The sequence below is a fragment of the Podarcis melisellensis genome (genome assembly GCF_964234715.1).
Source record: "Podarcis melisellensis genome assembly, chromosome: 1".
NCBI classification, from domain to species: domain Eukaryota; kingdom Metazoa; phylum Chordata; class Lepidosauria; order Squamata; family Lacertidae; genus Podarcis; species Podarcis melisellensis.
The window spans coordinates 107,383,713-107,408,700 of NC_138528.1; positions in this window are offsets into that span (position 1 = coordinate 107,383,713).

The following is a 24,988-nucleotide window of genomic DNA, read 5'->3' on the forward strand; positions in this document are numbered from 1 at the left end:
TATGATTGATGTGGGGTGATAATATACATATGTCTATTTAACCAGACACAGTGTCATTAATCATGACACCCCAGATTGTACCTCTATATAGTTTCACCTTTGGCAATAAAAGGACTCCCAGAATGCTACATTGTTGTAGCTGGCAGGTTAAAAAATCTCACCTAAGCTTTACCAGGGGGTCCCAGGGCAGGTTACAACAATTTTAAAATACAATATTAAAACAGTTAAAGACAATTACAGTCTAGAGCAGGGTTTCCCAAACTTGGGTCTCCAGCTGTTTTGGGGACTACAGTTCCCATTGTCCCTGACCACTGGTCCTGCTAGCTAGGGATGATGGGAGTTGTAGTCCAAAAACAACTGGAGACCCAAGTTTGGGAAACCCTGGTCTAGAGAATAGAGTGGGTGCTAAGATACAGGTCTCAGGTACCAAAGGGTAAAGAGGTGCAGCCTCAGCATCTGATGGAAACTACTTGATGAAGGTATAATAATAATGATAATTTAATTACTTGTACCCCGCCCATCTGACTGAGTTGCCCCAGCCACTCTGGGCGGCTTCCACCAAAATATGAAAACACCATAAAACGTCAAACTTAAAAACTTCCGTATACAGGGCTGCCTTCAGATGTCTTCTAAAAGTCATTGAGTTGTTTATCTCCTTGACATCTCAGTAGAGGGTCTCCACAGTGCAGATACCACTACCAAGAAGGGCCTCTCTCTGCCTGGCTCCTTGTAATCTCACTTCTCACAGTGAGGGAACCGCCAGAAGGCCCTCAGAGCTAGATCTCAGTGGAAGCACTCCTTTGGGAATATTATACACACCTCTGTGTTGGTGGGAACTCCAGAGTTTAAGGAATGCCACAGAGAATGTAACATCTACCCAGCACACATTGGAGCACTAAAAAAGTTTGTATAAAAAGGAGCCCAGGCCAGACAACATCAACAGGGGTCCTGCCACAGCGCTAGACCTCAACACCTGCCGAACCATATTGGCTACCAGTGCCAGGACATCCAGCTTTGAGATGTAACCATATTTATCTCCAGTTTTTATTTTTTAAATATTTTTCTACTGTCTTTCAACTCCCCATTGTGTTTCCATGCCATGGAAGTAAAATACTCATTCTGCCCAGTCATGAGATGTCACCAAGTTGTCAAGTGACCTTTCCAGGGCAAAATAGGTCTTTTCAATTCTGTGCAGCACTTTTGAGGGCTCCTCTGAAGGTCTGACAATCAACTGACTGTCAGGTCTTCAGAAGCCACTTTCAAAGCACTGCCTGGCCTAGTGCTTTGCACAGGTTAGTGTATAGGTGCCTGCAAACCCCCTTTTTACCGGCCTCACATGTGATATCATATATGACATCAGTTGGGTATGGGATGCCCAAAATTAGGGAGGCATGGTGGGCCAAATCAGGCCTGGGAGCCAGAGACCCACCACCCCAGCATAGAGTTTCTGACATAGGGGACCTGGTGTTCAAAGGAGCCCAAGCTGTGCCCATGTTGGAAGGAGACACCTGCGGTTAGAAGTGTAAAGGAGATCGCAAAGAGCTTTTCTCCAGTTATGCGCCACTTGAGCAGTTGGCATGTGAAAAGGTCTTTCTGCCTTAAGCATTTCTTCCATATTGTTTTTATACCTATCTTGTCCTTTTGCACTGGTTTCAAAGCTATTTTTAGTTATTTTTAGGTGAATTGCCTTCAGACGCATGTGGAAGGCGATTCTTAAATAAAATAAAGAAATAATAAAACAAGATGTTATTATTCCTACCTCTGCATACAGGACAGCTATAGGAGAGAAAGAAAGAAAGAAAGAAAGAAAGAAAGAAAGAAAGAAAGAAAGAAAGAAAGAAAGAAAGAAAGAAAGAAAGAAAGAAAGAAATTGATCATTTAAAGACCAATGAAAAATGCATAGCCTGGTGATGGACAGTTATAGAAGCTATGTCAAACTAACACCAGCAAGCACAGATTTCTGAACATAATGGTATCCCAAAAAAGAACAAAGCAGAAATATGAAGTCTTGTGGAGGGATGGAGCAGGGGGAGATCTGCAGGAGACTGGCTACAGGAGGCTACAAGGTTAAATTGGAAGCCTAGAGAAGTCTGAAGAACACAGATGTAGATAGCACTGAACGGTGTGTCTTGGGGAAGGGAAATGTCAAGGAGTCTTGGTTTTCTAAAATGATTGAGGACTCAGTGAGCTGGGAGGTAGGAACTAGACTTTTAGGGTGGTGGCACTCAAACTGCCATTGGCCATTTAATATTCAGAGTACTCAAAAGTTCCAGCTTCAGAAACATGTGAGCCTTTTCACTATAAAAAAGGCAAGGCCAGAACCAAAAGCTTCAGGGTCAGGGGGAGGTAGATTTCTGTCAACACAAAGGTATCATGCTGGTCCCCCAAAATAAGGATGTTTATATGCAGTTGTACATGAGCAACATACAAGTAATGGATTTAAGCCTGCCGGAGCACAGTCATATGCAAGAAAGTGCAGACTGATAGTATGGACATTTGGGAAATGGAATATTTAGCTGGACAGCTTAAAAAACACATACCGTAACTATGGATGAGATTCAACTAAGCTGTTGCATGCACCGAATGAGGTCCACTCATGCAATGGGACTTTCTTCCTCACCCTGCCCCCCATGCCCCCTAAATTTGTTCTGGCAGATTGGGAGGAGGGGAGGGGGAAGTCCCTTTACACAGTGGACCTCGTATCACACACACACACCACACTTTGTGCCACGTTAAATCCCACCCTTTAGATATACTTCCGCCTCTGATTCCCCTCATCTAAGCAGGGAGCTGCCTACAGTGGTTTGTTCTACTTTCAGGGATTCTAGGTATAGAATATGAAAAACTCAAGACCGTATAAATTTTCATGATGCTAAATTGGTCAAGGTTTAGACTTGCAGCGGCTGGTCCCTGCTGCAAGGGGGAGGAACTCATTGGGGTGGCCAATCTCTGAAAGCTTATGGGATCCATTTGGATTGCAGAAGGTCCTTAGGAAGTTCCAGTCAGCTGGGCAGGTGGTTCTTGTTAATGCCCTGGTCACTTTGTGGAATGTAGGGATGACCCAGATGGTTGATATGGTTGCTCTCAAGCATCCTCTTCTACTGAGCCCAGTCAGCTCCTTGATATACTGGAGAGCTAAGCATCTAAGTCTATGGAAATTTTTGCCCCAATGTTGACTAGAATCTAGTGTCTAATGCCACCAGAATAAGCTGTATTAAGCGCAGCACACATGAATAGAGAAAGAAGCAGTGGTGCTACTTGGCTCACTGGAAGAGACAATCTCTTTCAGCTATAGCATGGTTCATGCAGCTGTGGCTTTCCATATGTTGCTGAACTCCACCATCCATCTGCCCCAGCTAGCACAGCCATTGGTCAAGGATGACAGGAGTTATAATCCAACAACACCTGGAGGGCCACGGGCCTCTCTGGATGGGCATTCCAGCTGTGCAGCTTATACAGTGGTACCTTGGTTTTCAAACGCCTTAGTACTCAACCAATTTGGAACCCAAACACTGCAAACCCAGATGTAAGTGTTCCAGTTTGCGAACTTTTTTTGGAAGCCGAACATGCTCCGTTTTGAGTGCCACACTTCCATTTTGAGATGAGGTCTGTCTGTTTTGGCTATTTATTTTGTGTTTTTGTGGCTTTTTTGTTTTTGTTTTTTGTGACTATGTGGAACCCAGTTCATCTACTGATTGATTGTGTGACTGCAGTACATTGTTTATTGCTTTCATTTTATGGCTCAAGGGTCTCGTTAGATAGTAAAATTCATGTTAAATTGCTGTTTTAGGGGTTGTCCTGAAAAGTCTGGAACAGATTAATCCATTTTACATTACTTTCTATGGGAAAGCGTGCCTTGGTTTTGGAACACTTTGGTTTTGGAATGGATTTCCGGAACGGATTAAGTTTGAGAACCAAGGTACCACTGTATCTTGTGACTTGAGTGTTGTTTATTTCAGCAAGCAGAGCATGTGTCCTTAAGTTGCTTTGCCCATAAGAAACTTTCCCCTCTTCCTTCTTGTGCTTTTGCTTTGTTTTCTTTCAGACATCACATCGCCCTGGAGGAAGTGTTTTAAAAACATCCTAAGTCTCAGATCTGTCATTGGCAAACAGTAGCAGAACTACAACTGGTCAGTTTCAACAAGACATCTCTGGTAATAATAATAATAATAATAATAATAATAATAATAATAATAATAGCGTGGCGATGAAGAAACCATGACATGAATCTTCTGCCAAGCCTTGCGAGTCTTTATGTGTGTTTTGTAAACAGCAGCAGTTCACCACATACCCATTCAAAGTCAAGCCACCTGCCCCCCCAAGCATCTTCCCTGGTGTAAAAGAGAAGTCAAAACACATCCTCTTGGGAAGTAAAATAAATGAACCCAGGAGGAAGAATATTAAGTGGGTTGGTTTGTTTTGCATTATGGTGCTCATTCTTCTCATTCACTGTGATGTAACTTGGTTGGGCAATAATGCCAAAACCACAACATTCTTTATCTGTCTTTTTCCCCTTAGAGTGTTTGCCAAAATAGTGACACCAGTTCAACCCCAAAATGGAGGGAGCGCCTGATGTTACCCACATTTTAACTGCATTGTCCCAGGAAAAAAAATATATCCAGTGTTGTTTCTTTTTTTAAAAAAATGTTGACCCATGGAACTTTTGGTGCACAGTTAAATTACTCTTCACTTATTTTTAGCCTATAGAAAAAAAATGTCCAGAATTATTATTCAATGCATATCCTTCTTCAGCTGAAATAAATTTCTGGGGTACCTTTAACATTTCAGCTTCCTTTAGCAAAAAAAAAAAGAACATCACCATTTTAAGTAGGGTTGAAACAAACAAACAAACAAAAATCCTTCCAGTAGCACCTTAGAGACCAACTAAGTTTGTTACTGGTATGAGCTTTCATGTGCATGCACACTTCTTCAGATAAGTAGGGTTGTAAGATTTCTGACCTGCATTCAACGCAAACAGCATTGCTTCCATTCCACTGCAGTTCGCTTACCACCAAATGCTACATTATTAATCTCTCTCATAATGTATGTTATGCAAAACGATTTGTGTAACTTACATAACTTACATTCATTCCAATCTAAAGGAAATGTCAATATAAAAGAAAAGTCATTAATTGTGAGGACTTAAACAAAAATGTGGATGAATACTCATCCCATTTCTAACTCAAGACAAGCATGGAATTGCCACAATCCTCAACTGACAACACCTGTCCAAAGAAGTGGGGGACATATTAACAAGACTAGACTGGAACTGAGGAATAATCTACTGTAGGATAGACAGACAATAGAAAATGCCCACCACTTCTTGTTACATACAGATCCCAGTTAAAAGTGATGAAGGGACCGGCCACAGCAGCAGACCCGCCATCTAGTGAAGTGGGCTGAAATCTGATGCCACAATCAATCTGGTAGTTTTTAAGGTGCCACAAGACTCTTTGTTCTCTTCCTCATTGCAATTCTTGAATGGAGAATAATGGCACAGACCTTTGATCATCTTTACATGAACCTATCCTACCCCCAAGAGGTAGGCCAGGTCCTCTCAGGCAAGCAAGCGTGCGATTGTGCAGGAGTTCATAAGGTTCCGAGGAAAAAAGAGCAGAAAGCCCATAAAACTTCTGCTGCAATTCACAGAAACTTTCAATGAGATTGGAAGCGTATTCATGTTGAAAATATTGAGTCGCTAAGCCTTCAGACTGCATTCCAAAAGTCTCCTAGAAACATTTCAATCAAGAGTGCGAGTGTGAGACAGCCAAGCCATTTGGGCAAAAAAGCACTGTGCAGAATTATGTTGGTGAATCTAGTGCCCTCCAAACGACCTCATATTAGAGCCACAGCATTAAGTCATGGAGAAACCTGTAAGTAAGATGAATATTTTTTTTTCCTTAAAAAAGAGAGAGAGAGAGGAGAAAAGGAAAAACCTCCCGAGTTCCCAGTAAGAATGCTAAATTACCCCTTCTCCCAATGGAATGGTTCACTTTCATTTCCAAGTAGCAGTAAAGCCTATTGACCCCCTCAGTGTTATCCTTTTCACTGCTCATGCAGTACTTTCTTTAATCTCTCGGATCAAAGATTGGTCAATAAAAATCATCCCTGCTTTTGTGAGGAGCAAACAAACTACAGTCGGTCTTATGATAATTGTAAATCTACACTAAATTCTTTGAGAAAGAGAAAACCTTCCAAGTTAACCAGGCTGTTGGAAATTTGTCGTTCTCTTATGCTAAAAAAGCAAACTTTTCAAAGCTTGCTTGCTTAGAATGGTAGCAAATCTTTATTGCACTCTTTTTCCTTTTTGTTTTGTTATGTTATTGTTTTACAAATGTTTGCTGAACTTTCACTAGCCTTAGAATATTCAGCTACTGCATTATGCTGGTTTTGTAGCATATTGGCTATGATCTTGAGGAGTGGATGTGCGGGAATGAAATTAAGGAACAAATTCCTACCAGCAAAGGCTTCACACCAAGGTGGAAATGTTATCCGTGCTGATTTCTGGGTTTGCACTGCAACTGATTATTGGTGGAGAGATCTGTTTCTTTCCTATCCCTGTAACCCACCATCGGTTTCAACGGCACACATGCTAGAATTGTATATATTCTTCAGAGATAGAATATATTCCATGATTTTGTTCAGTAAAGTAGAAGTAGTAATTACACAAACATGGGTCAGTAAGAAAGGTCAAGGGGCTGGGCAATCTATTAATAATGGCACCTGCGTTCATCAAAAAGATACTATTTTAGGAAGCTGGTAACATCCTCGAGAGAGATATTGAGGTTAATAGGGCAATATAGTGAAGTGCCTGGTTGCACGTGTAACAAAAATAAATCTGAAATTACTGGATTGAATATAAAAGATGAAGAAAGAAAAAAGTTTTTGGAATAAACTTTTTAAAAGATGAGAGAACTTGGAGTTATGACTGCTTGCCTGCCTGCCTGGATAATGTTTTTAAATGCAATTGTATGCAATGAGATGGGCAGGGGTGGGGGAGGGGAGAAGCATCTCAAGATGCCTGCAGCCAAAGAACTGGACAATAAAATAAAATCAGTGGGTTGGATCTAGAGATTCCCCTTTCCGTTTGCATTGGGGACCAGGATCTGATAAGGCCTCCCTGTTGAAACAAGGGGGTCATTTTCACTTGTTTGTCATTCCTCATCAGCTCCCAACACTATTTTCCATGCTATCTTGGAGGGGCCCCTAATCTCCTGAAGCAGGTTTTCATGGGACAGTGGTAAGTGGAGATTGGGGACAAACGTGGTTCAGTTTGCATTTACAGGTGAACTTTCATAATTCGCATTTTTCAAAACAGCACATGAACCAAAACCTTCAAAATCCACACTTCTCCAATTGTTTGCAATGCAGTTCTCCAGCCAAGAAATGTACAGTGGTGCCTCGGGTTACAGATGCTTCAGGTTACAGACTCCGCTAACCCAGAAATAGTACCCCAGGTTAAGAACTTTGCTTCAGGATGAGAACAGAAATTGCACGGTGGCGGCAGGAGGCCCCATTAGCTAAAGTGGTACCTCAGGTTAAGAACAGTTTCAGGTTAAGAACGGACCTCCAAAACGAATTAAGTACTTAACCTGAGATACCACTGTATACAGAAATTCATACAGTAGGATAAAGTGTGCATATGCAAGTAAAAATAACATACAAAATGCATTATATCAGAGGAAATCCCTTCGCAAAAACTTATTTTCAATAGGTAACATTGCAGGCAAAACTGTGTATGCCAAGAGAAATTTGCACCAAAATGCAGATGAATTTTTATGAGAACTTGAAAAAGAATCACAAAAGATGAACCTCCAGCCTCAGCTAAAACTGGTTGATCATGCCAGCCTTCCTTGGACTGGAGTTCGTCTCTTTATAGCCAAATAACATTCTATGAAACTGTAATGGATGAAGTACATTCCTGCTACTTATCTCCCTGTAACATGCATGAACACACACACACACACACACACACACACACAAAATTTGCTTTCCTTTGAACACTACCAAAAATCGGTGAAATAAAGTGAAGCCTACTTTTGAATCGTGGCATATAGCATCATTTAGGTGTTGACAATCATCCATTCACCTGGGCTATTTCCACCTGACATTTCTTTGGCGACAAACAAGCTACACAACAGTAAAGCTTGTCTGAAAGTTGTCACTATCTAATTGTCAGGTTGCGTTCCCATCAAACCATGCCTGGGCTATGGGATGTCATTCCCAACTCAAGAGCTGGAAATTATGCTCTCGGTTTTATTGTTCTGAAATCAGTGGCTGGAACTGGGATCTTGAGATTGAAACAGAGAGCCTGAAATATGATATAGCATGAAGGAGGTGTGACTCTGGACAGGGGCTGAAGCACTGGAGGCTTAAGGGAGATTGGGACACTGCCCTACCAGATTCATTCTGTCCCTAGTCAGTTCCCCTGCCCCACCTGCTTTCATACTTGCAATCAGCCCAGGGGGTGGTGCTGGCTTAGGGTTGCCATATTTCATGAAGTGAAAATCCAAACACAAAAGTTGTTGAGCTGTTTTTAAGGAAAATCGGCAAAAACGACACTGCTGACATGGATTGCCATATGGCCAGATTTTCCCGATTTCCGCCCAGAAACTGCTTCCAACTGCAGTGTTCCGGGTATGTCCAGAAAATTCCGGACATATGGCAACCCTATCTAGCTACTGGCTTCCTCCTCAGCCTCAGTGCCTTTGTAGACTTCAGCAGAGAGGAGGATAAGAACAAAACTAGAATCAGCTGGCTCAACTGGCATATCACTATTCCCTTCCTTATCTGAGGAAGGCTCTTGGGACTAAGCAAACACCAGTCTATGGAGCTGACATGGGCAGGTATCTAATGGCACCTGTTTTTGGTCCTCCCACTTGATCTATTCTGGGCTTGGACTTACCAAGCAGGAGCAGTGGACAGTTGAGAAATTGCAGTTGGGGGCAGAATGTCATAGGGGGCACAAAGAGAGCACATTGGATGGAGCCCCCTAAAACTGGAGCCAACTCTACATGATGTTTCAAGTTCCTACTCCAGACTCCCTAATATCTTATTATCCCCCATCCAGGCAAGGGATCATGCCAAGTCCAACTTGAGTGCAAAGTAGCATGTCATAGATGTCAACATTCATGCAAGAAACAACACAACCAATTGTTGCACCCTGTGCCTTTCAGGACCAGCTGGAAACCATTGCTATAGAAAGGTTGCAAGAGCAAACCAATAACTTGCAAGAACCTTTTGCTTATTTTTGTTCGTCAGTCCCTCCTTCTCATCTTGTTCAATAAGTAATATGAGCCTTAATGGCCTTTTCAACCTGTGCTCATACATTGATCTCTCCTTTCCACTCAACTCATTCTGCATAAGACCTTCCCTGCTGAACAAGACGGCCAAACTTCCTTTTGTATTCAAACTTTATCCAAAAGAGATTTCTTCTGTGAGGGAATAAAATAAAAAAATCTGCTTCTCACACAGTGACATGCCTTCTTATTGTGGCAAGAACCATGAATTCCAGTGAGCTAAAATTCTGTTACTTTCAGGTGATCAGGGCTGTCTTAAGCATATGCGGCGCCAGGGTGCAAAGATCCGCCCGGCACCCCCCCCCCCAGGATTGCCCAGTCCCAGGCGCGCAGGAAGGAGCAGGCCGGCCGGCTGTCTCAGTGTCTCACTAGCTTGGTCACCCCCAAACTCGCGACACAGAGCCACCCACAGCAGAAGAGCCTGCCGTGGCACTCTGACCGATGGGCGGGCTCTTCCCTGGACTCTCGGCCTGGTGCCCCTGAGAGCCCGGCACCCGGGTGCACTGCACCCCTAGCGCCTATGGGTAAGACGGCCCTGCAGGTGATAGTAGGACACATTTTGACAGGAGATCTCTTCATCTCACATTTTTATGCAATCCTCAAAAATATATAATCCACAATCTTACTGAAGAACATTTCACCTCTATCGTCGGAATCATCAGGAAAACCCCAAACCCATAAACCCATAATAGCTATAAAGTTATTTAAGAGCAGGCGTTAGAAAGGATGGGAAACAGACATCTGGTTGGCCACTGTGAGCACAGGATGTTGGACTAGATGGGCCATTGGCCTGATCCAGCACAGCTTGTCTTGTACTTTTAACTAAAGAGACATGCTACAAAAGGGGAAAAGGAACGAGGAAAGAGGAAGCAAATGAACTTGTGTTCCAATTATTTCATACCATTACATAATGTAGTGACATCATCACCAGGTAGAATGGGAAGGAAAGAGCCAAATGGCAGGGCGTTCCCAGGCAAGCCAATGGATGGGACCCCTCAGAGACAGCCATGAGAATATCATACAGAAGGATTTCATGGCCTGGACACTCCCAAACAGCCTCCTTCTCTCCTTTTCACATGCCATGTGCAAAATTAAATTGCAGGCACCTCGAGGCCAGAGGCCATGCTTCCCCATTTCTGCTAAGATGTGTCCAGCACACTTGTTGGATATAAAAATAATAACTAAGGGAAGGATGCAGCATCTGCTCCCTCCTCATAAATAAGGAACTATGATTATTTTCTATACACATTTATACTGCAAGGTTAATAGGCATTTTGCTGGCATACTTATTTTTAAAAACAGACTTTGGCTTCCAATGCCAGGTCAAGCACATCAAGACTCAAAGGTTGTGAGAATCTCTATATTATATGCACAACAGCCCAGTATTAATTTGCTGGTCGCTCAGGCTGCATATTTAAGTTTGGCTACTGAGCATCAAAGAAAGTGGAGATGCAGCAATCAGCTGTGCGTAGCCACTTGGTGAACGTTCTTCAACTGCTTTAGCAGCAGCACCATGCATTAATTACAGAAACAGAAAGATTAGCCCTGACATACTTCTCTGTCAGCCGGTGGTCAATAAAATGTTATCTGCCATCTTGACATAATCAAGCCATTCAGCTTTCCAGTGTGCATCAAACGTACAGATTCTTGTTTTGCACACCCACCCACTCGCAACAACAGCAAAATCACTGCCCACAAGGGGTTTATTTCTCTGGCACAAGCCCCACTGAAATGAATGAAAGCTGTGCAGTGTGGTAACGGTCCTTTACAAGAGTCTGCTCCCCATCCCTCAGCATCTGCCGTGTGAGGTGGCTGCCTCACTCTGCCTCAAGGGCAGGGTTGGCCCTGGCTGCAGTTGCTGAAATTCCCCCTTCTACAAAATACCCAGCGTTCAGGAGCATTGCCAGACCCTTCAAGTGTCCCTATTTTCAAGGGATAGTCCCAGATTTACCGAAGCTGTCCCAGTTTCTGATTTGATCCCAGAATGTCCCGCTTTTCCTTAGAATGTCCTTATTTTCTTTGGAGAAGTGTTGGAAGGTATGGTGAGATATCCCTATTTTCATCAGAGAAATGTTGGAGGGTGTGGAGTTATCTGACCCCTGAGCAGCCCTGTATATGGAAGTTATTTTAACATTTAATGCTTTATTATGTTTGTATATATTTTGGAAGCTACCCAGAGTGGGGTATGATTAGTAAAATAAAATAATAATAATAATAATAATAATAATAATAATAATAATAGAATAAGACATCCCTATTTTCGTAAGAGAGGGACGTGGGTGGCGCTGTGGGTTAAATCACAGAGCCTAGGACTTGCCGATCAGAAGGTCGGCGGTTTGAATCCCCGTGACGGGGTGAGCTCCCATTGCTCAGTCCCAGCTCCTGCCAACCTAGCAGTTCAAAAGCACATCAAAGTGCAAGTAGATAAATAGGTACTGCTCTGGTGGGAAGGTAAATGGCGTTTCCGTGCGCTGCTCTGGTTCGCAAGAAGCGGCTTAGTCATGCTGGCCACATGACCCGGAAGCTGTACACCGGCTCCCTCGGCCAATAAAGCGAGATGAGCACCGCAACCCCAGTTGGTCATGACTGGACCTAATGGTCAGGGGTCCCTTTACCTTTACCTTTATTTTCATAAGAGAAATGGAGAAATGTTGGACAGTAGGCACTGCCCTGCCCTGCATCTGGGCACCCTATGCCTCATTGCTTTGCATATTTCTCTTTCGCATATAGACCTCTATTCTACACAAATGTCACATTCTCCAATATGCCCATGTGTGTGAGAGAGTAATATAGGACCCTGGCATATATTAGGCTTTTTTCTGATTACACCAAAGTTAAACAAGCAGTGGCTGAGAGCCAAGAAAGAACCCTCTTGTCCGACAGATGCTTTTTCTATATAGCTGAGCACTCTTCCAACTGATAGGAACGATGGTGTCGTTGCAGAAAGAGGAGAGTTAACAAAAGGAAGGGATGCTGTCTGCTTCAACATGGGAAATAGGGCAAAATGCAAGGGCACGGGAAAAATCTAAACGACAGTGAACTGAGTCCATTTCAAAACAGATAAAACATTAACAGAACAGCCGAACCTTTTGTGACAGATCACACACAAATGGTAAAACAGTAGGCATTTATTTTCATAGCCATCATATGTCCATGATAAAAGTCAAAATAAATCATAAACACTGGCATAAATATAGAGTATGGTATACATATAGCCATGGCTGAAATCTTGTGCCCAATTAAGTAGCTAAAATCCCACTGGGTCAATAGGATGCCAGCCTTTTTTTAATTTGTAATGTATCCATCTATCAATTGATTACATTCACATACACATAAAGGTTGTGTATAACTGCATACAACTGTTATTCTCGAACGGCTTAAGATTTTTCACTACTGAGTTTTACAAACAGCAGCAAAACCACTTACAGCATTGTGGAGTGCTGCCTATCCATTTTAAACAAAGCATTCATACTGGAAAATAATGTGAATACTTCAGACATGAAACAATATGCACCTTCTCTAAATTGTTTCTAATGATAGAGGGATATTAATAAAATCCATAAACCATTAGTACTGTTATGGCTGCTTTGTTCTGAATTACACATAGACCTTTTTATGTTTATTCCTCACAGAAAATGCATGAAAAAAATTGAAATCCTCTCTAATTGCACTCTCTGAAGATAGCTGGTAAAATCATTTCTAGCAGCTATAAATCAATTGCAGTATTTAAATGACCTGCCAGGTGCATCTTCTGGGTATCAGACTAATTAAGGGAATGTATTAATTGCAACTATTCATCAACACCACCAATGTTGTTAGGTAACGCTTTCAATGAATCTTTTCACCATATTATCCAGCAATAAAACTGCAGTTTGGCCAAGTGGTAGGGGGAGAGAAGGATGAATTTTAAAGAGGTAAACACATACCATACCTTGTTTCAAAAATTGTATTGGCGCTTGTCTCATATAATGCAACAGAATATGACTAAATACACCACTCCTGCATATAAAGAAGCAACAGTATAAGGTATGTAAAATATTTCACTTGCAGCAGGAAAGAAAATCACAATAAGCTGGAAAAAAAATCACAAAGCTGGGGGGGGGAATCACAATAAGCTGGAAAAAAATAGTTTAAAAACTAAAACAAAACAAGACTCTGGGTAATGGCTTTAGTAATGTCCTTTATTTCCCCCTGATGATGAAGTTATGGATCAGTAATAGGATTTGGCAAGTGATTTGAGTACTTATATGTAGACTAGGGGACGCGGGTGGCGCTGTGGGTTAAACCGCAGAGCCTAGGACCTGCTGATCGAAAAGTTGGTGGTTCGAATCCCCGCGGCAGGGTGAGCTCCCGTCATTCGGTCCCAGCTCCTGCCTACCTAGCAGTTCGAAAGCACCCCAAAGTGCAAGGAGATAAATAGGGACCGCTTTCTAGTGGGAAGGTAAACGGTGTTTCCGTGTGCGGCGCTGGTGCTGGCTCACCAGATGCAGCTTAGTCACGCTGGCCACATGACCCGGAAGTGTCTTCGGACAGCGCCGGCTCCCGGCCTCTTGAGCGAGATGAGCGTGCAACCCTAGAGTCGGACACGACTGGCCCTGATGGGCAGGGTACCTTTATGTAGACTAGATGCAACTCAGTTCTAATCAGTGGAATCAACCACCTTTGGTTGTAATTCCCTGTAGATCTTAAATTTTTTAAGTGCCTGAACCAGCTTGTTCTGGTCCAGAAAATGCTTGCCAGACAGGCTATTTCATCCAGGTGTCTCCCAAAACTTTTAACCCCCTTTTATGGAATCTGGTCTCTCCAGTTACTCAGGCTAAAGTGCTGGGCCATGGCATGTTCGAAGGCGGGCTCTGGTGCCTTTAGAGACTGCAGAACCAAACACAAAAGGGCATGTTGAGTCCTTAGTCCATTTTTAAGGCATGATTGTCCCACAGTCAAAAATCACATTCAACACTCAAATTTCACCTGAAATTACCGTAAGTAACCTACTTTACTGGGATGCTCCTGTAGGAACAGTCACAGCCTGGCTCGTACCATTACTGTGGCCTAATTGGCAGCTTTCATATTAATGAGAGCTGGGATATATATCTATAGCCAACAAAGAGCTATTTTCACACCCCACACTCCCCCACATACCATCACAATGAGTGATGTCATCAAATTTCATAATTCCTTCATGCCAAATAGAACTCTTATTGATTCAGGGCCTAGCTTTATGTACTGTTAATGGCTTGATTAACCATCATATAAAGGTTTTTAAATAAATAAATACCAGGTATGGGGAGGGAGTTGTCATCAGTGCTACATGGGGAGGCAAGGTTTAAGATTTTCTCTCTAGCTACGATCTCAGTAAAAATACGCCTCACCAATATAGCTTTTCCTAATGCTGTACATTGTGTGGGGTTTGTTTGTTTGTTACCAAGGTCACAACCATGTTGGGAAGCAGAAACCTGATTACAATCTCCCACCCCAACCCAACTGGTTTAAAAACTCAAAGTGATTGCAAATCAAGCCACTCATTTAGCATGTAGTCAGACCCTTGTAATGCTTAGTTTCCACATAATATGCACACATTACAGCCCCTCAGATACAATGGAAACTATGTGGTGCAATGGGGTAAAAGCAGTGAAGCAGCAATAGGACCATCTATCTTGGACCTGGTCCTCACCAACAGGGAGCAACTGATCAATGAGAAGGAAGTATTGGGAACCTTGGGAAGAAGTGATCGGGTCCTCTAGGGTTTCATGGGTAAGAGGAAGCTGAGTGCAGTCGGACATGCACTATGGACTGTGGGGCTCTGAATACAGATGAATGAAAATGGTGTGGAGGGGAGGATTTATTTATATTACAGAGTTTTAAATATATCCAATAGATGCATGAACTTTGGCTATGGTTGTAAACTTTGACTATGGGTTTCCTAGCAGTAAGTTCAACTGAAATCAGTGGATTTACTTACTAAGTAAAAATGCATGCGATTAGGATCTATATCCACTGGATACTAATCAATGCTCATTAAAGTTTTACCTCTGTTTGTATTCCAGGCTTCCAGCTACTGCGACGTTTACTAGGCTTGCTGCGCTATATTCACTTTTTAATATTAAATTATTTTTATATTTATAGGAAAGACCCTCTTTTCTTCAAGTATATGATTGTACACGCCTTGCACCATGGTTTGAAAATGGCTGTTAAGTGCTCACGGAATGGAACATTTAACTGTCATTTATATATTTAGTCATTGTTATTGCTATTTATTATTCCTACTGTGGGCACAGTGTTCCCAATCAAGGGTCAGGGCTCAATTGTCTAGCAGCTAGCACTAACAAATAACTGAAAAGACAGCTAGGCAAGTCCCCTGTCCCAGAGAGGTTACAGCCATAGACTCAGCAGCGTACTTATGTCTTTCTAAAATGCAGACTTCAGCAAAAAAAGAAACATCTGGGAAATCTTTAAAGGGGGGAAAAACTCTGAAGGGATTTAAACTGTAACAGGACTTTATCACAAAGAAGTTTCCCCCTCTCGGTTTTTTTTTGGGGGGGGTGGGCACTTTAAAAATTACAAATCTACAACATAGGGCATACTTTTACCTGTGGAAGAGGAAAAGCAGACCCTCACAGACCACCAGACATGGCTTACACACTTGCATCAATTTTGTGTTGCATGCACTCAGAAGCCAAGGCCAATCACAGCTTCCCAGCAAAACAGAAGTGTGTGCGGTTGCTACAAGTGGCAATCGATGTGTGAATTACATATGCTCTTTCCTAAACAGAAGTGCAATCCATGTGGGAAACAAGATGTGCTTAAGGCAGCCCTTAAACATTCGTGTTCCTTAAGAAAAAAAAGCAGATCCATCACTGGTCCTGCATAACCAAACAGGGTTGGTTGGTTGGTTGGTTGGTTGGTTGGTTGTTTTAAATAAGACTAGTTTTGAGAATTGTAGCTGCAACAATCTGGTCTGGGCATTCTAGTTTGGATCATTTTTCTGTTTAACAGAAGCGATGCAACATTCCGCAAGCATTTTAAAATACCCAACTTCATGTTACGATGGTTAAAAATGAGTCTCCTGCCCCACCTTTTTTCCTGTCTTAGGTGGATTGGGTTTATCTACCTCTTTGTAGTATACTGAATTGGGTATTTCTCACATTTTATTTTTTTTGTCTAAACTGCAGAAATAAAAGTTCACAATAAAAGTAAGATATTGCTCTCGGCTTCCCTTCTCTTTCCCTACTGCTGTATGATCTTCCTTTTGTCCTCGATCCCTCCTTTATCCTTTTCACCTTCTCTTTCTTACTCTCACACTGTCCCCTTGATCCATCAGACGCAGCCAAGCCATCTGATACGTATGCCTGAAAGTAATTTTGGACAGAATCAAAATGCCCTAGAATCCTTAGTAATCCTCCTCAGATCCCTATACTGAGCTCTGGTTAGGCCCTTATATATTCAGCGAACAGCCTTTCAGTCAACCGGTGTGGAAATTGAAAACCTTTTTACAGTAACACTGGAGAGAGATGGCAAGTCGTGAAACAAACCAGTCCGCTAGAAAGGGGGGGGGGGAGGGAAGGGTCTGTGCAGAATTAAAGTTATGATGGCCATAGAGCAGCAATTGAAAAGAGGGAAGCCATACTCAAGACAGCAAGTTGTCCTATGCATGCTTCCATATTTCATAGATAATTACTTCAACTGCCTCAGAACACCTCGCATTTAAAAATTGCACTATAGTAATGGGACTTGTGTACCATATTTCTTTCAACAGCTGGCGAAGGAAGAGTGAGAAGTAAAGTGATAGAAGCAACACAGCTGGTGAAATATATAAAAAAGGAAGGGAAGCGGCAATGCTAATATGAGGCTAAAGAGGGAGCAACGTGGCTGGGCCTGTAAAGGCGCATAGAGGTTGGAAGGGCAGATTTGGGAAGATGCAGACAAGTGGGGTCAGTCAGTGGGAATGCGTTGCCTACGGAGGGGCGTTACTTGCAGAAAGCTAAGGCTCCATGAGAACAGAGGCCTGAATTATCTCTGTGTGATACAGTCTCAGTGCAGCAGCCCATAGGGTGAGGCCATTGGCCTATCTGGGTGATGACCCTCACTTCCAAATACAGTGGTACCTCAGCTTAAATACTTAATTCGTTCCGGAGGTCCGTTCTTAACCTGAAACTGTTCTTAACCTGAAGCACCACTTTAGCTAATGGGGCCTCCTGCTGCTGCCGCGCCACCGGAGCACGATTTCTGTTCTTATCCTGAAGCAGAGTTCTTAACCTGAAGCACTATTTCTGGGTTAGCGGAGTCTGTAACCTGAAGCGTATGTAACCTGAAGCGTATGTAACCCGAGGTACCACTGTAAAAAGAAGTCTGAGGCTGCAGTCCTATAGCCATGCACCTGGGAGCGGGCCCTATGGAATCCAGTGGATCTTCCTTCCAAGTAGCCAGATACAGAAGAGTATTTGTAGGTCCCTGCATTTGACATTTCCCTCTAACTCTTACCTCAGACTTTCCTCCCTCTCCTCAGTCCTCTTGGGCTTATATATATTACATACCATCCAACATTTCCACATCAAAAACCTGGATGCAGGTCTTCCGGAATGTACTCCCGGGGTGAGTCACATGACCTGTGCCATGATCTCGCCCAAGAGTTTCATATTTCTTTTTCAAGGCAAGATTACAACAAAATGGCTGCCTTGATCTCATGCAATAAAATGGGGTGTCGCTTTTTTTTCTGGGACACTTGGTGGGTATTATATTAGCTTCCCCGACTTTGTCTCATTTACCCCCCGTTTCCATTTTAATTTTTGAAGGGTTTTTAAGAGATGGTTCAGCCTTTCTCCTCTTTCAGTTTTGTTTCTTCTTTTCCATATACTGCTTCAAATACATGTATCTGGTGCATATGATCAGCTCCTGGCTTAATAAGCCAGGGCATACATAAGCTTTAGGCATTTGAACACAAGTCCTTTGCTCTTACTCTACGCTTTCTTTTCTGTGAGTGGGGAAGAAAGCCAGGAAGCAGCAGCTAACCATAGCTTCCTTACGTCTGAACTGGGAAATCATGGTTAATGACTTTCAAAAAAGCAAAAATAGAAAGCAATGGGTGCCATAGCTTGGCTTGTTTGGAAGCCATTAACCATGGTTTCTTGGACATAGATGTGGTCAGCTGTGCATTCCTAACATTCTGATCACCCTGAAGCTCAATTATAACCACTATGTATCTTTGTTCTTGGACATCTTTTTATTAAAATACATGTACTGCTGTAAAGGTATTTATGCTTTTAGTAACACTTAGTATTTATGCCAGGGGTGGCTAACAGTCCATGGGCTGGATCCAACCCAACAAGCCATGGTAAGTGTCCCCACCAACCAGAGATCATCCCTCTGATTAGGAGATAAAAGATCCTTCTAGCAACCCTGTAGAGAAAATCTCTAAAGAGCGGTCAGAGGGTTCTTTCATCTCCAATCTGAGGGCTAAACACCACAGCACTGAGGTCAGAGATGAAAGGCAGCATTTGTTCCCACACCTTCACACCAGCAACAGAGGGATTATATCCTTGAGAAATGCATGGCGGGAGCACCTAGAACACCAAACCAGCAAACCACTAGGTCGGGAGACAGTAACAGGCTTTGGCTTGGTTATGAAGTCAAGCCAAAATTTGTGGAGCCCCATGACTAACATAAACAGGATCAATATTGTTCATTCCACACGGGGAAGCTGAGAAATAGTGCCTTATTCAAGGCTACCTGGTGAGTTCATTGCCAAGGTGAGATTTTACCTGGGCGCTTCGCAGCTCATCACTCACACTCATTACCCCTTAAGTGCAGCAGCTGCCATGTTGCCCTGGTTTGCTCCACAGCAGGGATGGTGAACTTGCAACCCTCCAAACTCCCACCATTCCCGAATGTTTGGCATGCTGGCTGTTGCTCTTAGGCCAGCAATGTTTGGAGGGCCACAGGCTCCCCACCCCTGCCTACAAATAAGAACGGAGGCATAAGATAAAATAAGTGAAAATGAGAATTTTGATGCTTCACACATTAAAAATTGGTTACTTTTATACCCCTGAATATCAGATATATTTCTCTAACATCTCTCTGTTTGCCTGGGTTAATATTTCACCGCTTAGGCACTCTCGTTCACTGTATTGTAGAATAGGTGAAATGCCCAAGAACAACACATTTCCCCTGTTGCTGGAAACTCAATAAATATGATGGAAATGGGAAGGGAATTATATTCTCTCTCATTGTCTTCTTCTGCATGATTAAATCATTAATCATTCTAAACATTCTCCTCTCATGATTCATGAGACCATTCCTATAGTCTTATATATTCCTTTATGACTATATATATATAGTCAGTCTGGTATCTTTGACCCTTTCTTTGCTTTCTCCACCATCTGCCTTCCTCATGTTTCTTCTAATTAGGCCTCTTTCTCCATCCTTCCTCCAGGTACCGTCCTACAGCTGTGAAAGTCTTTCTTTCTTTCATCCTTCATCAGACTTCCTACCCATACCTAAGCTTTTCCTTTCTCTACTGTTTTAAAGGGTTTGGACTCAGCTATATCTCAGATTCCTAAAGTTGGGTTGTTGGAGGCCATGGAGAATAGAGAGGAGGAGGACGACGACGAAAAAGAGAAATATGGAATGATTAAATAAAACATCAGAGTTGTCCGAAACCAATGTTGCTCATTTTGGACCCAGTGACCCTTCTGTGCTGATGAAGATGTAGTCATTCCAACTGCATATAAATAATATTGTTTTATTTTAAGGATTCATTTATTCTAGTGATTATGTATTTTGCCTTTCAATAAAATTCCAATGATGGCTTTATTTGTTTATTTATTAAACCACTAGGGTTAAATCAGGCAGAACAAATCTTGGCTTAACCATGAGTCCCAGCTCAGATGCTAAGACAACCTTTGGATTAGGTAAACTTGGCATGGAAGTGAAGATGACCAAGCTGGTAATCCGTAACATTATACTGAAATGCCAGAGCAAATAAAACAACGTAAAGCATCTAAAACAGGTGCTAGCATTCAAGAGGGTGGGAGGCCATCACAGAAAAGACTTCTTCTCCATCTGCTGCAAACAAAATCGTCACTATCTGTCTGACTAGATGGCTCCATGGCTGGATGACTAGAAGGTGTTGATGTGCTGTTTTATAGCTTTAGCTATTTATATGTTATTATTTCTGCATGATAAGCATACTAGGCTAAACCTCCTCCTCTCAGAAATTATCACTGGTGCTTAACTGATGGTGACATCTCTGTGAGCCTCAATTCAGGGAACAAATATCTTTCCCCACACCTATCTATTTCACTTCCTCTGGAGCCTGCAGAACAAATGGTATGTGTATTATGACCACAAAGCAAGAGCCCTGTAGATAGTGACAGAGCTCAGTAAGGTTGCCAGAGACCTGAAGCCAAAAGGCGTCTTACTGAGTATGTCAGAGGAAGCAAGACAAAAGTCACCAACTGTGAGTCAAGCTAGAGGCTTTGCGACAGTTCAAGACATTTAAGCGCAGAACTGTCCAAACCACAGGAGTGGGAGGCCCTGATGTAAAAAACCAAGCCTCCCCTTCTGCAGCTTGAAGGTGGAAGAGTTGCAAGGCAACACGGTCAATCCTCAGGAGGCGGAAGGATTTAGACCTGGGGCGAAAACCGGTTGTCCAGGTTGGCTGGGGCTCCGGGGAGGAGCGTGAGGGGCTGCCGGGGCAATGGCCCTGCACACAATTGGGGGAGGGGTTGCTGGCAGGGTGGTGTGAGGAGGATGAAACAGGCATTTATCTTTCCAATCAGTCCAATCAGACAGATTGGAAGGGCACACACCTGCCCTGCTGCACCCTCCTCAAGTCACCCTTCACACACCGGGTACCATAAAGGCACACTTTGCCAATAGCCTTTGGAACAAAATGTTCTAAGCCATAGATCGCCCAGCCCCAATTTGGATCCTCTCAGTCGTATAAATACTGTTGCTTATAGACCTCTCCTCTCCTTCCTCTCCCCCTTAAAGCAGCTTTGTGTATCAGACAGTGGAACCGCTGTGGTGTGGTCCTAAGACTTTCTACAGAACTTCTGCTTCCTGCCTAGTTTTGACTGTATTTGCTTCTAAGTTTGACACTTCCCCTCCCGCAAGACTCCAGTACCTTCAAAAGTTGCATGATGACAGGCAAAAAAGTCACAAGTACCCCATTTTCTGTTGCGGCCTTTCTGGGCTCGGAATAGTTGAAGCTGTTACCTTCCCGCCTAAAGATATGAGGGGAGGGATATGCGGAAAGTCTACTTGCTGTAGCCCTCAAGTTTAAATAAATGGTTGCTGAAGTTGTAGATAAACCACTGAAAGGGTTTGCTCTTGTAAGTTACAGCAGAGCAGCACGGGAGAAGGGGTTGTGGGGAGGATGAAAAATGGAAATTCTGTCTTAATAGGGAAAGGAGGGAAAGGGTTTGACAGCCCTGTGCTATTAGAAGCTGAACCAATTCTTGTTCAGCGACATGAATTTCAACCATAACAGCCTCGTGTTATAATTAATATGACAAAGAGCTTCCATTTTGTAAGTCCCGCAAGTTAACTCTCTAGATAAAAAATTATATTCTATTCTCTCTTTACGTTATGCAATCTCTTTACTGTAAATATTGCTGCAATAAGGAGAGGAACAAACGTCAGCACCAGCATTTTGTTCCAAAAACATCCTGCAGAAATCACACTATGCTAGTGATATTTAATTGTAACATAAAAATTAAACACCATTTACTCGAAATAAAATCAGGGTAGTATGTAAATTAAGTAAGTTTCAATTCATGTCTTCTTACTCACATCTGTTGGCAGTTTAAATAGTTTTAGTGTCATTAATTGTTATAAAAGTGCAAGATTTGCTGTATGCTTGCCACTTAGGACCAAAGGCACAAAAGTCTAATTGAACTAAGTAATTAGTAATTTGTCATTTCCTATTGTCAGCAATTACTTTCTATTGGAAATCCGCACTGAAAATTCTAATTTGAAGTGAGGTTTGCATTTTATTGCTGTCCATCCAAATTAGTTTTAAACTGACAGCTACATTTTCATTAAAAATGTAAAGATATTAAATATACCTGCAGAGGCTGAAAGGGAAAGTCTGCTACACATGAGTTCAAAGTATATTTTTGACACTTAATGAGGAAAGGTTAAAATCCAAAATACTTCTTGTTATTCCAATGCAAAAAAAATCGGGGGGGGGGGGTCACATACATGAAGCAAGGCATTTTTTCTCCTTTTCAGTAGTTCCATTAAAATCTCATTGGTGGAATAATTCATGTGAGTAGCATTAAAAAAAATAAATCTCATCATAAATCATAAGATTTCATTTCTAGTTTTCATTTTGCTTAAGGAAACCATACTCCACAGATGCTTTTCCTGTTCCTCTGTAAGATTCAGAGTGCCAAAGAAGGATAGAACTAAGGATAAGGGGGGGAAATGGGTCAGTTCAGATTTTAATCCAAACCTACCTAATTCACAATTCCTGAAAGAATATGCAAACTGAAAAGCAGTTGTCGTAAGCACAATTTGCACTTGTTTGAATTTTGCATTCAGCCAAATGATGTGAACAAAAATGCTTATTAGGAGAAAGTGTGCACAAGAATGCATACACTGCTGAAAAACAACATACAACACGTGCATTGTTATATTAGGCAAGGTTGCATGCATAAATGCGTATAAAGCCAATTTTCACATAAAAACTGTATGTAGATTATTATGTTTTGATTGTGTTTTTGTCATTGATGTTCTGTAATGTGTTTTTAATGTTGTATACCACCCTGGGATCTTCTGATAAAAGGTGGTATATAAATTGAAATAATAATGATGATGATGATAAATAATAATAATAATAATAATGACAAATTTTCATGAAGTGAAAATTTTCATGAAGAGGAAAGTATGAAACTGAAACTGACAGATTTGTCTAATCCTAGATATAAATATACAGTTTTGTGTGACTTGTCCCGCTTTTCCCCATGTGACGTTTGATACAAAAGTGCAAGAGTGATTGTTCTGGAGTGTATTTTTTAGTCTCCATTTAAAAAATACTATTATGATACATAACTGGACTAGTGGCAACAGAATATTGTGCTGATTAGCAGGTGAGATAAATGAATTTTGCCAAATGGACATACATACCCCTTCCAGAGAGCAGGTTCCAGCGTGGGGAGAGATTTTCCTTGCCTTAAGCCAAATATCCAGGGCCTAGATGTTCAAAGCTAAATGGTACTATTGATTCTGGTTTACTTATAAAAGGGAAGGCATTAGTCCAAAATCTTTTTCTTTTTTTTACCGCGGAGCTGTTATGAAATTATCTCCTTCACTCCCATTGAGCTCAAACCCTCAAACCATAAACTCCTTAAAGAAGAATATACTCTTTAAAGGGTAAATGCTTTTGAATAGTTAGGTTTCTAACCACTATATCTGCTTACTTATGTGAAACTGCTATTTCCACGTGCACTTTATAACACCTACTTCAACAGGTTTTTAGTATGTGTACATGTTTGACAGACTATAGAAGCACACAGTCTCAAAAAAGAAAATCAACAAGGAAGTGAAGATCTCTCAGGGTGAGAGAGAAGAAAACTCCCAGGTGAGAGCTTGTAGGGTCCGCCATTTTCTGTGGTTGACAAGGGTTAAGAGCTACCTTTGAAAGAGGACTCTGTGTTTCCTTTTCTCCTTCTTTCTCTGTATTTGTTTTTATTTGGATTGGTTTCTTTTTATCTTAATGTAAGACAGCAAGCCCAGTTTGGGAAATCTGTTAATAGAAATGTAACAATCAATTTTTTTTCCTTTTAAAAAAAGAATACACATAGGGAAAAGACAATATCTGGGAGAACTTTCACTCTTACACAACGTTAAAGGAACATAACTTTGATCTGGGAAGGAGTGGCAAAAGTGGTAGGGACAGTGCTCGATTATTAACTCACAAATCTAGAAATCTAGTGGAGTTACTAAGAAACTATGTAAATGCATAATTTGTGTTCTTGATGTCTCAATAATTACTCAGGATGGCACTGGGTCCAAATTTCTCTCTCTCTCTCTCTCTCTCTCTCTCTCTCTCTCTCTCTCTCTGTGTGTGTGTGTGTGTGTGTGTGTGTGAGAGAGAGAGAGAGAGAGAGAGAGAGAGAGAGAGAGAGAGAGAGAGAGAGAGAGAATGAGAATTCAGGTGAAACTAGAATTAACTTCATCAATTCAATAAAGGCCATTTCTCTTTGTTTGAAACAGATTGTCTTAAACTATGTACACTGAAAGCATGTACATTTTCCACAGAAACCCATTCTGAGTGCTAACCATGATGTATATCTCAGCTCACTCTATTAAGTGGATATTAATTAACACTACTTTACAGCAGAATTCCTAGGAAGTAGCACGTATTATATAGACATTAAACCCCAAAGAGCTCACCAAAGAGCTCTCTCTGATTAATGTTGTGACAAAGAAAAGTGAAGAATCGCAATGATTTATCACTAATTAGTGACAGATGTTGTCCACAGATCTTTAAACAGATGAAATGGCCTTAATATTACATCTCTAACACACACACACACATACACACACCATGTGGTACAAGCGTGGGAATCAATTATGTATCTATAAGGCGGTTTTTGTTGGATTCAAGCGTCTAAATGCAAAGGGGTCAGCTGGACTGCACATAAGTTGATATGACTGGTAATGCTTTATGCCACTGCAATCAGTTT